Source organism: Nerophis ophidion, linkage group LG10 (genome assembly GCF_033978795.1).
Source record: "Nerophis ophidion isolate RoL-2023_Sa linkage group LG10, RoL_Noph_v1.0, whole genome shotgun sequence".
Lineage (NCBI taxonomy): Eukaryota > Metazoa > Chordata > Actinopteri > Syngnathiformes > Syngnathidae > Nerophis > Nerophis ophidion.
This window is the reverse complement of record NC_084620.1, coordinates 53544932-53557356: the sequence shown is the minus strand read 5'-3', so window position 1 is coordinate 53557356 and position 12425 is coordinate 53544932. Positions and strand designations below refer to the sequence as shown.

At 34.3% G+C, this 12425-nt stretch overlaps 1 protein-coding gene across 1 annotated transcript in view; it reads right to left on the bottom strand.

Moving 5' to 3' along the window:
- Positions 1–9618, bottom strand: part of prkcq (protein kinase C, theta) — a 111408-nt gene extending 101790 nt beyond the window's left edge. The window contains exons 1-2 of the mRNA XM_061914119.1: positions 9059–9618; positions 1573–1671 (exon numbers count right to left, since the gene is read on the bottom strand). The gene's annotated coding sequence lies outside the window, so the exon portion shown is untranslated. The remainder of the gene's footprint in view (positions 1–1572; positions 1672–9058) is intronic.
- Between the last annotated feature and the right edge of the window lie 2807 nt (positions 9619–12425).

The following is a 12425-nucleotide window of genomic DNA, read 5'->3' as shown; positions in this document are numbered from 1 at the left end:
ACTTGCATTGATTGGAATCAGACATTCCACATTTTCAAACGGAGGAGAAAAAAAAGTTCATCCTTTCCGTCTAATACCACATGAAAGTCGTTGGTTTTTGGCATCTTATTTGTCCAGCTTCCATATTCGTTTTTATACACTTTACAAGAAATACATTGGCGGCAAACTCCGTAGTTTGCTAGCTTGTTTGCTCTGGCTTTCGGAGACTTTTATTTTGTTAGCGCAGGCGCGGTGGAGCGGCGCTTTTATTGTGAAGACAGGAACTGTGCGATCAGTCTTTAGGCTTTTGACGGGAAGAACGGTTGAAATAAAAAGTGTCTTTTTTCCTTTACACTTTTGATTGATTGATTGGTTGATTGAAACTTGTATTAGTAGATTGCACAGTACAGTACATATTCCCTACAATTGACCACTAAATGGTAACACCCCAATAAGTTTTTCCACGTTAATCAATTACTTAATAAATGACCAAGTCGAGGTGATCTACCTCATATATATATATATATATATATATACAGTATATAATTTATAGTTATTTATTTTGCCGTTTTTGTTGACATGTTAAAGGTGTTTTAATGAATACACATGCATGTTTAACATATAGATTCCTATCTTTCATGAAGACAAGAATATAAGTTGGTGTATTACCTGATTCTGATGACTTGCATTGATTGGAGTCAGACATTCCACATTTTCAAATGGAGGAGAAAAAAAGTTCCTCCTTTCTGTCTAATACCACATGAAAGTCGTTGGTTTTTGGCATCTTATTTGTCCAGCTTCCATATTCGTATTTATACACTTTACAAGAAATACATTGGCGGCAAACTCCGTAGCTTGCTAGCTTGTTTGCTCTGGCTTTCGGAGACTCTTATTTTGTTAGCGCAGGCGCGATGGAGCGGCACTTTTATTGTGAAGACAGGAACTGTGCGATCAGTCTTTAGGCTTTTGACGGGAAGTACGGTTGAAATAAAAAGTGTCTTTTTTCCTTTACACTTTTAATTGATTGATTGATTGATTGATTGATTGAAACTTTTATTAGTAGATTGTACAGTACAGAACATATTCCGTACAATTGACCACTAAATGGTAACACCCCAATAAGTTTTTCAACCTTTTTAGGTTGGATTCGACGTGTGACGGTCACGTGACCGCCTGGTTTTGTTTGATTGGTCCAACGTCACCAGTGACTGCATTTGATTGGTGAAACGCAGGCATGCATAGATTCTACTTAGAATGCGTGTCTGACAAAATCAAAACAAACAAAGCGTGCATGAACAGATCAATAAAAAAAAAGTAGCGAGCTGATTGTAGATAAATGGAGCGGAGTAAAAGTAGCGTTTCTTCTCTATAAATACAGTCAAGTAAAAGTAAAAATATGTTGCATAAAAACTACTCTTAGAAGTACAATTTATCCCAAAAATGACTCAAGTAGATGTAACGGAGTAAATGTAGCGCGTTACTACCCACCTCTGTTCAAATGGACCCTCACCTGACCTTTGAGGCTCAAATCAAACAACAGTGCGAGACCTCCTACCACCTCAGGAAAATTGCGAAACTCCGCCCCTCACTCACTCTCTCTGATGCCGAGAGGCCCGTCACGCCTTTGTCTCCTCCAGGCTCGACTACTGCAACGCACTTCTTGTCGGGATCCCCAGCAAGAACATCCAGAAGCTGCAATAGAAACAGAATCCTAATGAGTGCGCGGAAATACGAGCGAATCAAACCAACTCTCAAATCCCTTCACTGTCTTTCTGTTCCACTCAGGATTGACTACAAAGTATCCCTACTAACTCACCAGTGCCTCCATGGAAATGCCCCCCTCTACCTCAAAGAATTACTCACCCCCAAATCCTCCACACGACACCTACGCTCCAAACAAACTAACCTCCTCCAACCTCGACGGACAAAGCTACGAACTACGAGAGACCGGACTTTCTGCTCCACTGCTCCCAGCCTGTGGAATGCTTTCCCTGACCACCTGAGGGCACCACAGACTGTGGATGCTTTTAAAAAAGCTTAAAGACCATTTTTAGAAAAAATACTTTTTATAGATATATGCATACTAGTTCTAGCTATTAGGCTGTTCTATTTTATTATCTTTTTATTTTTTTATTACACAGTGGCACTTTGAGGTTGTTTGCTCAATGTAAAGCGATTTTCACAAATAAAATCTATTATTATTATTATTATTGTGAGCAATGAAAAATCCCACCAAAATACTCGGGGATCCAAAATTGCCCCACTCATAAAGTGTTAAAAATAAGCCATACATTTTTTTTCTTACTTTTAAAACTAACGCTACTTTTAACATCAACTTCAAATCTATTCGTCAATAATACTTTTTTGTTTGTTATGCTTTTTTTGTCATGGAAAACTTAGCTTTTATATAATATTTTCCCCACAAATTATTTCTAAGTGGAATATTTGATGTGCAGTAATTGGAGCCTTCAATAGGTAATAAAGCGATTTTGAGTCATTATATTTTGAGGGGGAAAAAAACAGCAGCTTTGTGTTATTTGAGTCAACATTGCAACTTTTTCTTGTTACATTTCACGTGTATGCTTTTATTCCAGTTTTTTAATTTCATATGTATGTAAAATACTTATTAGAATGGGGCATTACATTTTTCTTAGATATAGCTTTTTCTAATCGGTTTAATCGTTGCAGCTCTGATGATATTTTTTACCCTATAGCAGCCGTACATTTATTCTTATCACACCTGCTGATATTTACTGGGCTTCTCCATCCACATGAAGGCCACACTGACCTTTCCTGAACCTTTCATGGCGAGGGTGACGTCAGAGGGGGGGAACACGATGAAAGCAACGCAGCTCTTTGAAGTGGGGAAGAGGGGTCGGTCGGTCAATCGAGGGTCAGTGACAGAAGCCCATGACGGCGACATAAGCAGGGGCGTCCATGATGACGATGACATATGGTTGCTCCAAAACTTGTATGTACCTTTCAGCATTAATGGTGCCTTCACAGATGCGTAAGTTACCCATACCTTGGGCACTAATACACCCCCATACCATCACAGATGCTGGCTTTTCAACTTTTCGCCTTTAACGGTTATTTTCCTTTTTGGTCCGGAGGACATTACGCCCAGTTTCCAAAAACTATTTGAAATGCGGGCTTGTCAGACCACAGAACACTTTTCCACTTTGCATCAGTCCATCTTAGATGAGCTCGGGCCCAGCGAAGCCTGCAAAGTTTCTGGGTGTTGTTGATAAATGGCATTGGCTTTACATAGTAGAGTTGTACCTTGCACTTACAGATGTAGCAACGGAATGTAGTTACTGACAGTGGTTTTCTGACACATTCCTGAGCCCATGTGGTGATATCCTTTACACACTGTCAGTTTTTGATGCAGTACCGCCTGAGGGACCGAAGGTCTGTAATATCACCGCTTACATGCAGTGATTTCTCCAGATTCTCTGAAACTTTTGATATTACGGACCGTAGATGGTGAAATCCCTAAATTCCTTGCAACAGCTGGTTGAGAAATGTTGTTTTTAAACTGTTGGGACAATTTGCTCACGCATTTGTTGACAAAGTGGTGAGCCTCGCCCCGTCCTTGTTTGTGAATGACTGAGCGTTTCATGGAAGCTGCTTTTATATCCACTCACGGCACCCACCTGTTCCCAATTTGCCTGTTCACCTGTGGGATGTTCCAAATAAGCGCTTGATGAGCATTCCTTAACTTTCTCAGTCTTCTTTGCCACTTGTGCCAGCTTTTTTGAAACATGTTGCAGGCATGAAATTCCAAAAGAGCTAATATTAAAAAAATAAAAAATAAATGAAAATAAAAATCTCAGTCCATTCAATTGAATATAAGTTAAAAATTATTTGCAAATCATTGTATTCTCTTTTTATTTACCATTTACACACCGTGATAACTTCACTTGTTTTGGGGTTTCTCCTACCTAAGAACAAGAAAACCAAACTATTTTAGACATCAATGCAAAAAGAGACTACTTAAATGTACTTATTCTCTTTTAAGTTTGAATGTATCGACTTGTGTATAATTCATTTTGCTGCTCAAGAGCATATTTTTAATAGAATAGCTACAATGCATTTCAGAGTTTAATATGTTTCAAATGCTCTATTTTTAATTTAATATATTACCTCAGTAAAAACATCTTAGATGTGAAAAAATGTATCTGTAAGAGGCAAATAGAAGTTGTCAAATTTCCCAGCAGGCACTAGTTCACAGATGCAAGCACCCTTTTGATGCTAGTGATGCGTTCAAGGGCACGGGAATCCGCAAACACTTCTGCAAGGGGAGGAGTCTCATTTTGATGAGTTTAAACCTGCGACATAATAATAATAATAAAAGATTTTATATATATATTATTAGATACTCACAGAGACATAACATTTGTTTTACACCTTATTCTCAACTAAATGTGGTGTAGTCAAATCCAAGGGTACTTGAATGCAACTGGCTTCATTCCAACCCACATTTACTTTAAAAACAACAAGAATACTCAACACAAATACTGTAGTTTAATTAAGAGCTGCTTATAAAATGTTTATTTCTATTTGTTGTTTTAATCGGTTTTACCCTTTTAATCATGTTTATTTTTATATTGGTTTTATTTATTTTTTCAGTCATTGGTGGAGCTGAGGATATTTAAATATTGTTTTTAGCACTTTGGAAACATTTATGTTGTTAAATGTGCTATACAAATGAAGTAGATTGGATTGGATTGTTAGAATCTATAGGAAAATAATAAACAAATATATAATTTTCATCATCTTTAAAAGGTAATCAAAAGTTATCTCTTTCTTTTGGACAAATTAGAGTGTTAGTTTGGACCACCAGAAGGCGCCAGTGTTGTATCATGCCTTTTGTGAGCAGCAAAGAACAAGTTAAAAGCATCCAGGGGGACTGCAATTTGAGGGGAATTTTGCCTATCATTTACAATCCTTAATTGAGACAACAACATAAGTTTTTCTTTTTTTTTATGTGAATGAACACTCAAAAAAGTCAGGTAAGAATGGAGCCAAGGAGAGTTGCTCTATGTTAAGCCTTTAAAGCATTGTAAAAAATATTTTATTTGCACGCTGTAAGTACACACAGTATGTAATGTAGTAACAGGCACGTTGCTATCCATCCATCCATTTTCTACCGCTTATTCCCTTTTGGGGTCGCGGGGGGCATTGGCGCCTATCTTAGCTACAATACGTTGCTATATTTTAAATATTTTAATATTTTGCTAATTTTTGTGTATTAATTCCACAGACATCTCAACTTTCACTATTTCCTTCAACAGTAATAAGTACAAACCCCGTTTCCATATGAGTTGGGAAATTGTGTTAAATATAAACTGAATACAATGATTTGCAAATCCTATTCAACCCATATTTAGTTGAATGCACTACAAAGACAAGATATTTGATGTTCAAAGTCATACATTTTTTTTTTTTTGCAAATAATTAGGGACTGAATGTCCCTTTGGGACAGAGGACCCTATTGTATTTCTAAGGATGTATTATTATTATTATACCGCCGCCTCTTTGAGCTGTAATTTGACCCCCTTAACATGCTTCAAAACTCACCAAGTTTTACACACACATCAGGACTGGCAAAATTGGGCTCTAGCGCCCCTTAGGAAAAAACACAGACAAAACAGCTTGTAACTTCCGTTAGGAATGTCGTAGAGACATGAAACAAAAACCTTTATGTAGGTCTGACTTAGACCTACATTTCAGACACTTACATCCTTCAGCAAAAATCAACAGGAAGTTGGCAAAACCCCTCAAAACAAGGCTTCCCATAAAAAAATTCATTTTTGCCTCTTTGAGCTGTAATTTGACCCCCTTAAAATGCTTCAAAACTCACCAAACTGGACACACACATCAGGACTGGCGAAAATTGCGATCTAATAAAAAAACCAAACCCCAAAACTTAAAATTGCGCTGTAGCGCCCCCTAGGAATAAAACACAGACAAAACTGCTCCTAGGAAGAAAACACAGACAAAACTGCTTGGAACTCCCGGTAAGAATGTCGTAGAGACTTTATGTAGGTCTCACGTGGACCTACATTTCATTCTTTTACATCCTTCAGCAAAAATCAAAAGGAAGTTGGCAATTACCCCTTCAAAACAAAAGTTTTGTAAAAACCCGTGACCTTTTTTCAAACATTATCTCCTCTGAGCGCGTTTGTTGTGTCGGCTTCAGACTCGCACAGGAAAGAGATCGAACCCTTCTTATTAAAAGTTGCGCGAATAGTTTTTCTAACTACTCCGGTTTTGACTTTACGAGCCTTCAAAGAACTGCTGCGCTGATGCCGTCTCAAGATGGCCGCTTAAAAGCAGGAAGCACCAGCGTGACCACACAATGCAGAGAAGGTAGGTACTGTGCGGTTAAAGATATGTTCACAGGGTGAAAGAAGGAGGCACCAGTTTGACTCCAGGATACAGAGAAGGTAGGTAACGTGCAGGTAAAGATATGTTGTCTGGGTGATGGCAGGAAGCACCAGCATGTATGGGTGAAAGAAAGAAGCACCAGCGTGACCCCAGGATGCAGTGAAGGTAGGTAAAGTGCAGGTAAAGATATGTTGAATGGGTAAAGGCAGTAAACACCAGCAAAAGTCAGTCCCGTCCATCGCTGCTTGCAGCTTTAGTGAAGTGAATTATATTTATATAGCGCTTTTCTCAAGTGACTCAAAGCGCTTTACATAGTGAAACCCAATATCTAAGTTACATTTAAACCAGTGTGGGTGGCACTGGGAGCAGGTGGGTAAAGTGTCTTGCCCAAGGACACAATGGCAGTGACTAGGATGTCGGAAGCGGGAATCGAACCTGCAACCCTCAAGTTGCTGGCACGGCCACTCTAACAACCGAGCTATGTAATTGTATTTGTTTTACAATTATTACATTTTCAACATATTTCTTTAACATGAAAAAAAAAATGTGCATATAATGTCAGGTTTTCTAATCATATTAGCTTTTCGGTATTTAATTTTTTTAAATACCCTGTCTTTTTATTTGTATTCATTGCTACACCTTCTCTATTTTTTTTAATGCAATTAAAAAATGGTTACACGCACGGTGAATTCCAAAATGTTAGCAAACACATGATTGTAAGTGTTAATATTTAAAAGGCATGGGGGGAGAGTATTATAACGAGATATTTACATATTAGTGTCATGTAACGCCATAAAAGGTCGCACTTCCTGCTCAGAGTAGAAGATTACAGTGAGAGGTCACATCACTGGAAAATCTTTGTCGGGGCTTTCTAGTGCTCTCGTTTTTTTTTCTACATGTTACCATGGAAACCAGCCCAGCAGCTTACCCAGCTGCTACAATAAAGCCCCCCACCTTACATTACACTTCCACTCTGCATGCATACCAGCACGTGGATTATATTTACAGTACGGAACCTTGTTGGGGGACATGGAAGAGGACACACATTTAGGGGGGTAGGGGTACACATGTGCACATATGCTCACAATTAGAGCGTGATAATTACACAGTCTTGCGTTAAACATCAGGCCGGTCAAGACTGCAACACAACTGCTCATCTTTAGAAGTGATCGCAGTCTTCTTTCTTTTCTGGGCTGTTATTGTGTGAAGGCTCCAAAGCAGGGGGCACCAGGTCGCCCGTAAGGACCAGATGAGTCGCCCGCTGGCCTGTTCTAAAAATAGCTCAAATAGCAGCACTTACCAGTTAGCTGCCTCTATTTTTTAAATTTTATTTATTTACTAGCAAGCTGGCCTCGCTTTTCTTGACATTTTTAATTTTAAGAGAAACAAAACTCAAATCCAAGAAAATATTTTAAAGACTTGGTCTTCCCTTGTTTAAATAAATTCATTTATTTTTTTTACTTTGCTTCTTATAACTCAGACAATTTTAGAGAAAAAATTCAACCTTAAAAATTATTTTTGGATTTTTAAACACATATACCTTTTTACCTTTTAAATTCCTTCCTATTCTTTCCTGACAATTTAAATCAATGTTCAAATAAAACATGTTTTTTATTGTAAAGAATAATAAATACATTTTAATTTAATTCTTCATTTTAGCGTGTTTTTTCGACAAAGAATATTTGTGAAATATTTTTTCAAACTTATTATGATTCAAATTTAAAAAAATGATTCTGGCAAATCTAGAAAATTATTAAAATAAAATAAAATGATTCTGGCAAATCTAGAAAATCTTTAGAATCCAATTCAAATCTTATTTCAAAGCCTTTTAATTTTTGTTCCGGAAAATATAGAAGAAATAATGATTTGTCTTTGATAAAAATAAAGCTTGGTCCAATTTGTTATATATTCTAACAAGGTGCAGATTGGATTTTGACCTAAAAACATGCCATCAAAATTCTAAAATTAATCCTAATCAGGAAAAATTACTAATGATGTTCCATTATTTTTTTTATTTTTTTTTTCAAAAAGATTCAAATTAACTAGTTTTTCTCTTCTTTTTTCGGTTGAAGTTGGAATTTTAAAGAGTCGAAATTGAAGATAAACATGTTTCAAAATTTAATTTAAATTTTTTTCCTTGTTTTCTCCTCTTTTAAACCGTTCAATTAAGTGTTTTTTTCATCATTCATTCTCTACAAAAAAACCTTCCGTAAAAGGAAAAAAAATGTACGATGGAATGACAGAGAGAAATACCCATTTATATATATATATACATTTATTTATTAAAGGTAAATTGAGCAAATTGACTATTTCTGGCAATTTATTTAAATGTGTATCAAATTGGTAGCCCTTCGCATTAATCAGTACACAAGAAGTAGCTCTTGGTTGCAAAAAGGTTGGTGACCCCTGCTCCAAAACATTAATTTTGGTTTTCTACAACAAAATTAATCTATTTTTTAATTATTATTCAACGTATTGTGTGAATGCTCCAAAACATTCACACACGTGGTTTTCTACACGAAAATTAAAACCTCTGCCTTGTTTTTAATGAATACTTAGGCCTACTACACCACTGTATTTTAATGTTAGTCATTGTGGCGGTGCTTGGAGAGCCAAGTGTTCTGTGAGGCGGTACTTGGTGGAAACAGTTTGAGAAACCTCTGGTTTTATGCGTGAGCAGGTGTACCTAATGCTGTGGCTGTCTGGATGGAAAAGTTGCCGTCTCTCAAGGCGGGGAGCAACACATTCCGCACTCAAGCTGAGATGGAAAATGAGAGAAGAGTTAGACGGTCATAGTTAGATAATAACGGTTGGATGACAATAGGAGTAAAATGACAATAATAAGTTAGGTGACAAAAATGACAATAACAGTTAAATGATGGATGGAAGATGACAAAATAAGTTAACTTTTAGAAGGTAGATGACAATAAGAGATAAATGACAAAAAGGGTGAAATAGTAGAAGATGACAAGAGTAAAATGACAAAAATAGTTCAATAATACAAGGAATATAACAAGTCAAAATAGTTATGTGACAAAAAAAGTTAAATAGAAGGATGATGACAGTAAGAGTTAAATAGGAGGAATGTGACAAGAGTGAAATGAAAAAAATTAATAGTTAAATAGAAGGAATATTACACAGAGATAAAGGACCTCACAAGTTAAATAATAGAAGGAATATGACAATAAGAGTTAAATGACAATAGTTGAATAATAGAATGAAAGTGACAATAAGAGTTAAATGAAAATACTACTCATGTAACAAAAAATGACAAGAGTTAAATGATGACAATAAGAGTTAAATGACAAAAAGAGTTAAAAATTCAAGAAGGAAGATGAAAATAAGAGTTAAATGACAACACAAGTTAAATAATAGAAGATGGCAAGAGTTAAAATGAAAAAAAGAGTTATAAGATAATAGGATGACAATAAGTGTTAAATGACAAAACAAGTTAAATAATAAAAGGGAGATTACAAGAGTTAAATGAAAACAAAAAGAGTTATATGATAATAGGAAGATGACAAAAAGAGTTAAATAGAAGGAATATGACAATAAGAGTTTAATGAAAAAAGTTATATAATAGGAAAATGACAAGAGTTAAATGACAAGACTTAAATAATAGAAGATGACAATAAGAGTTAAATGACAAAGAGTTAAATAATAGAAGGAAAATGACAAGAGTTAAATGAAAACAAAAAGAGTTATACAATAGGGAGATGACAATAGGAGTTAAATGACAAAACAAATTAAATATTAGAAGGAAAATGACAATAAGAGTTAAATGACAAAAATAGTTAAATAGAAGATGAAAATAACAGTTAAATGACAAAAATAGTCAAATGAGAAAACAAGTTAAATAGAAGGAAGATTAGGCTGCTGCCCCCGCGACCCGACCTCGGATAAGCGGAAAAAAGGATGGATGACAATAAGAGTTAAATGACAAAACAAGTTAAATAGAAGATTACAAGAGTTAAATGAAAACAAGAAGAGTTATATGATAATAGGAAGATGACAATAAGAGTTACATGAAAAAAAATAGTCATACAATAGAAGGAATATGACAATAAGTTAAATGACAAGACATAAATAATAGAAGGAAGATGACAATAAGAGTTAAAATGACAAAAAGAGTTAAATAGAAGGAAAAGTACAAAAGTTAAATGAAAACAAAAAGAGTTGATAATAGGAAGATGACAAGAGTTAAATGACAAAACTAATTAAATAATAGAAGAAAGACGACAATAACATTTAAATGACAAAATAATAGAAGGAAGATGACAATAACAGTTATATGACAAAAATAGTTAAATGAGAAAACAAGTTAATAGATGACAAGAGATAAATGGGAAAAAAAGATAGTTATATGATCACAGGAAAATGACAAGAACAATTCAGGAATAGAAGAAAAGAGTGAAATTACACAAATATTTAAATATTAGGAGTTAAATGACAAAACTAGTTAAATAATAAGATAACAAAGAGTTAAATAAAAAAAATTGTTAAATAATAGAAAGATGACAATAACAGTTAAATGACAAAAAGAGTTAAATAATAGCAGGAATTAACAATAAAGGTTCAATGACAAAACAAGTTAAATAATAGAAGGAAGATGACAATGAGAGTTTAATGACGTTATATAATAAAAGGAAGATGACAATAAGTTTAATGATATTAAATAATAGAAGATGACAATGAGAGTTTAATGACGTTAAATAATAGAAGGAAGATGACAATGAGATTTTAATGATGTTAAATAATAGAAGGAAGATGACGAGATTTTAATGACGTTAAATAGAAGGAAGATGACAATGACAGTTTGACGTTAAATAATAAAAGATGACAATGAAAGTTTAATGACGTTAAATAATAGAAGATGACAATGAGAGTATAATGACGTTAAATAGTAGATGACAATGAGAGTTTAATGACGTTAAATAGTAGAAGATGACAATGAGAGTTTAATGACGTTAAATAATAGAAGGAAGATGACAATGAGTTAAATGACGTTAAATAATAGATGACAATGAGAGTTTAATGACGTTAAATAATAGAAGGAAGATGGCAATGAGATTTTAATGACGTTAAATAATAGAAGGAAGATGACAATGAGAGTTTGACGTTAAATAATAAAAGGAAGATGACAATGAAAGTTTAATGACGTTAAATAGTAGAAGATGACAATGAGAGTTTAATGACGTTAAATAATAGAAAGAAGATGACAATGAGTGTTAAATGACGTTAAATAGAAGGAAGATGACAATGAGTGTTAAATGACATTAAATAATAGAAGGAAGATGACAATGAGAGTTAAATGACGTTAAATAATAGAAGGAAGATGACAATGAGAGTTAAATGACGTTAAATAATAGAAGGAAGATGACAATGAGAGTTAAATGACGTTAAATAATAGAAAGAAGATGACAATGAGTGTTAAATGACGTTAAATAATAGAAGATAACAATGAGTTAAATGACGTTAAATAATAGAAGGAAGATGACAATGAGAGTTTAATGACGTTAAATAATAGAAGGAAGATGACAATGAGAGTTTAATGACGTTAAATAATAGAAAGAAGATGACAATGAGTGTTAAATGACGTTAAATAATAGAAGGAAGATAATGAGTTAAATGACGTTAAATAATAGAAGGAAGATGACAATGAGAGTTAAATGACGTTAAATAATAGAAAGAAGATGACAATGAGTGTTAAATGACGTTAAATAATAGAAGGAAGATAATGAGTTAAATGACGTTAAATAATAGAAGGAAGATGACAATGAGAGTTAAATGACGTTAAATAATAGAAGGAAGATGACAATGAGAGTTAAATGACGTTAATAGAAGGAAGATGACAATGAGTTAAATGACGTTAAATAGAAAGAAGACGACAATGAATGTTAATGACGTTAAATAATAGAAGGAAGATAACAATGAGTTAAATGACGTTAAATAATAGAAGGAAGATGACAATGAGAGTTTAATGACGTTAAATAATAGAAGGAAGATGACAATGAGTGTTAAATGACGTTAAATAATAGAAGGAAGATAACAAT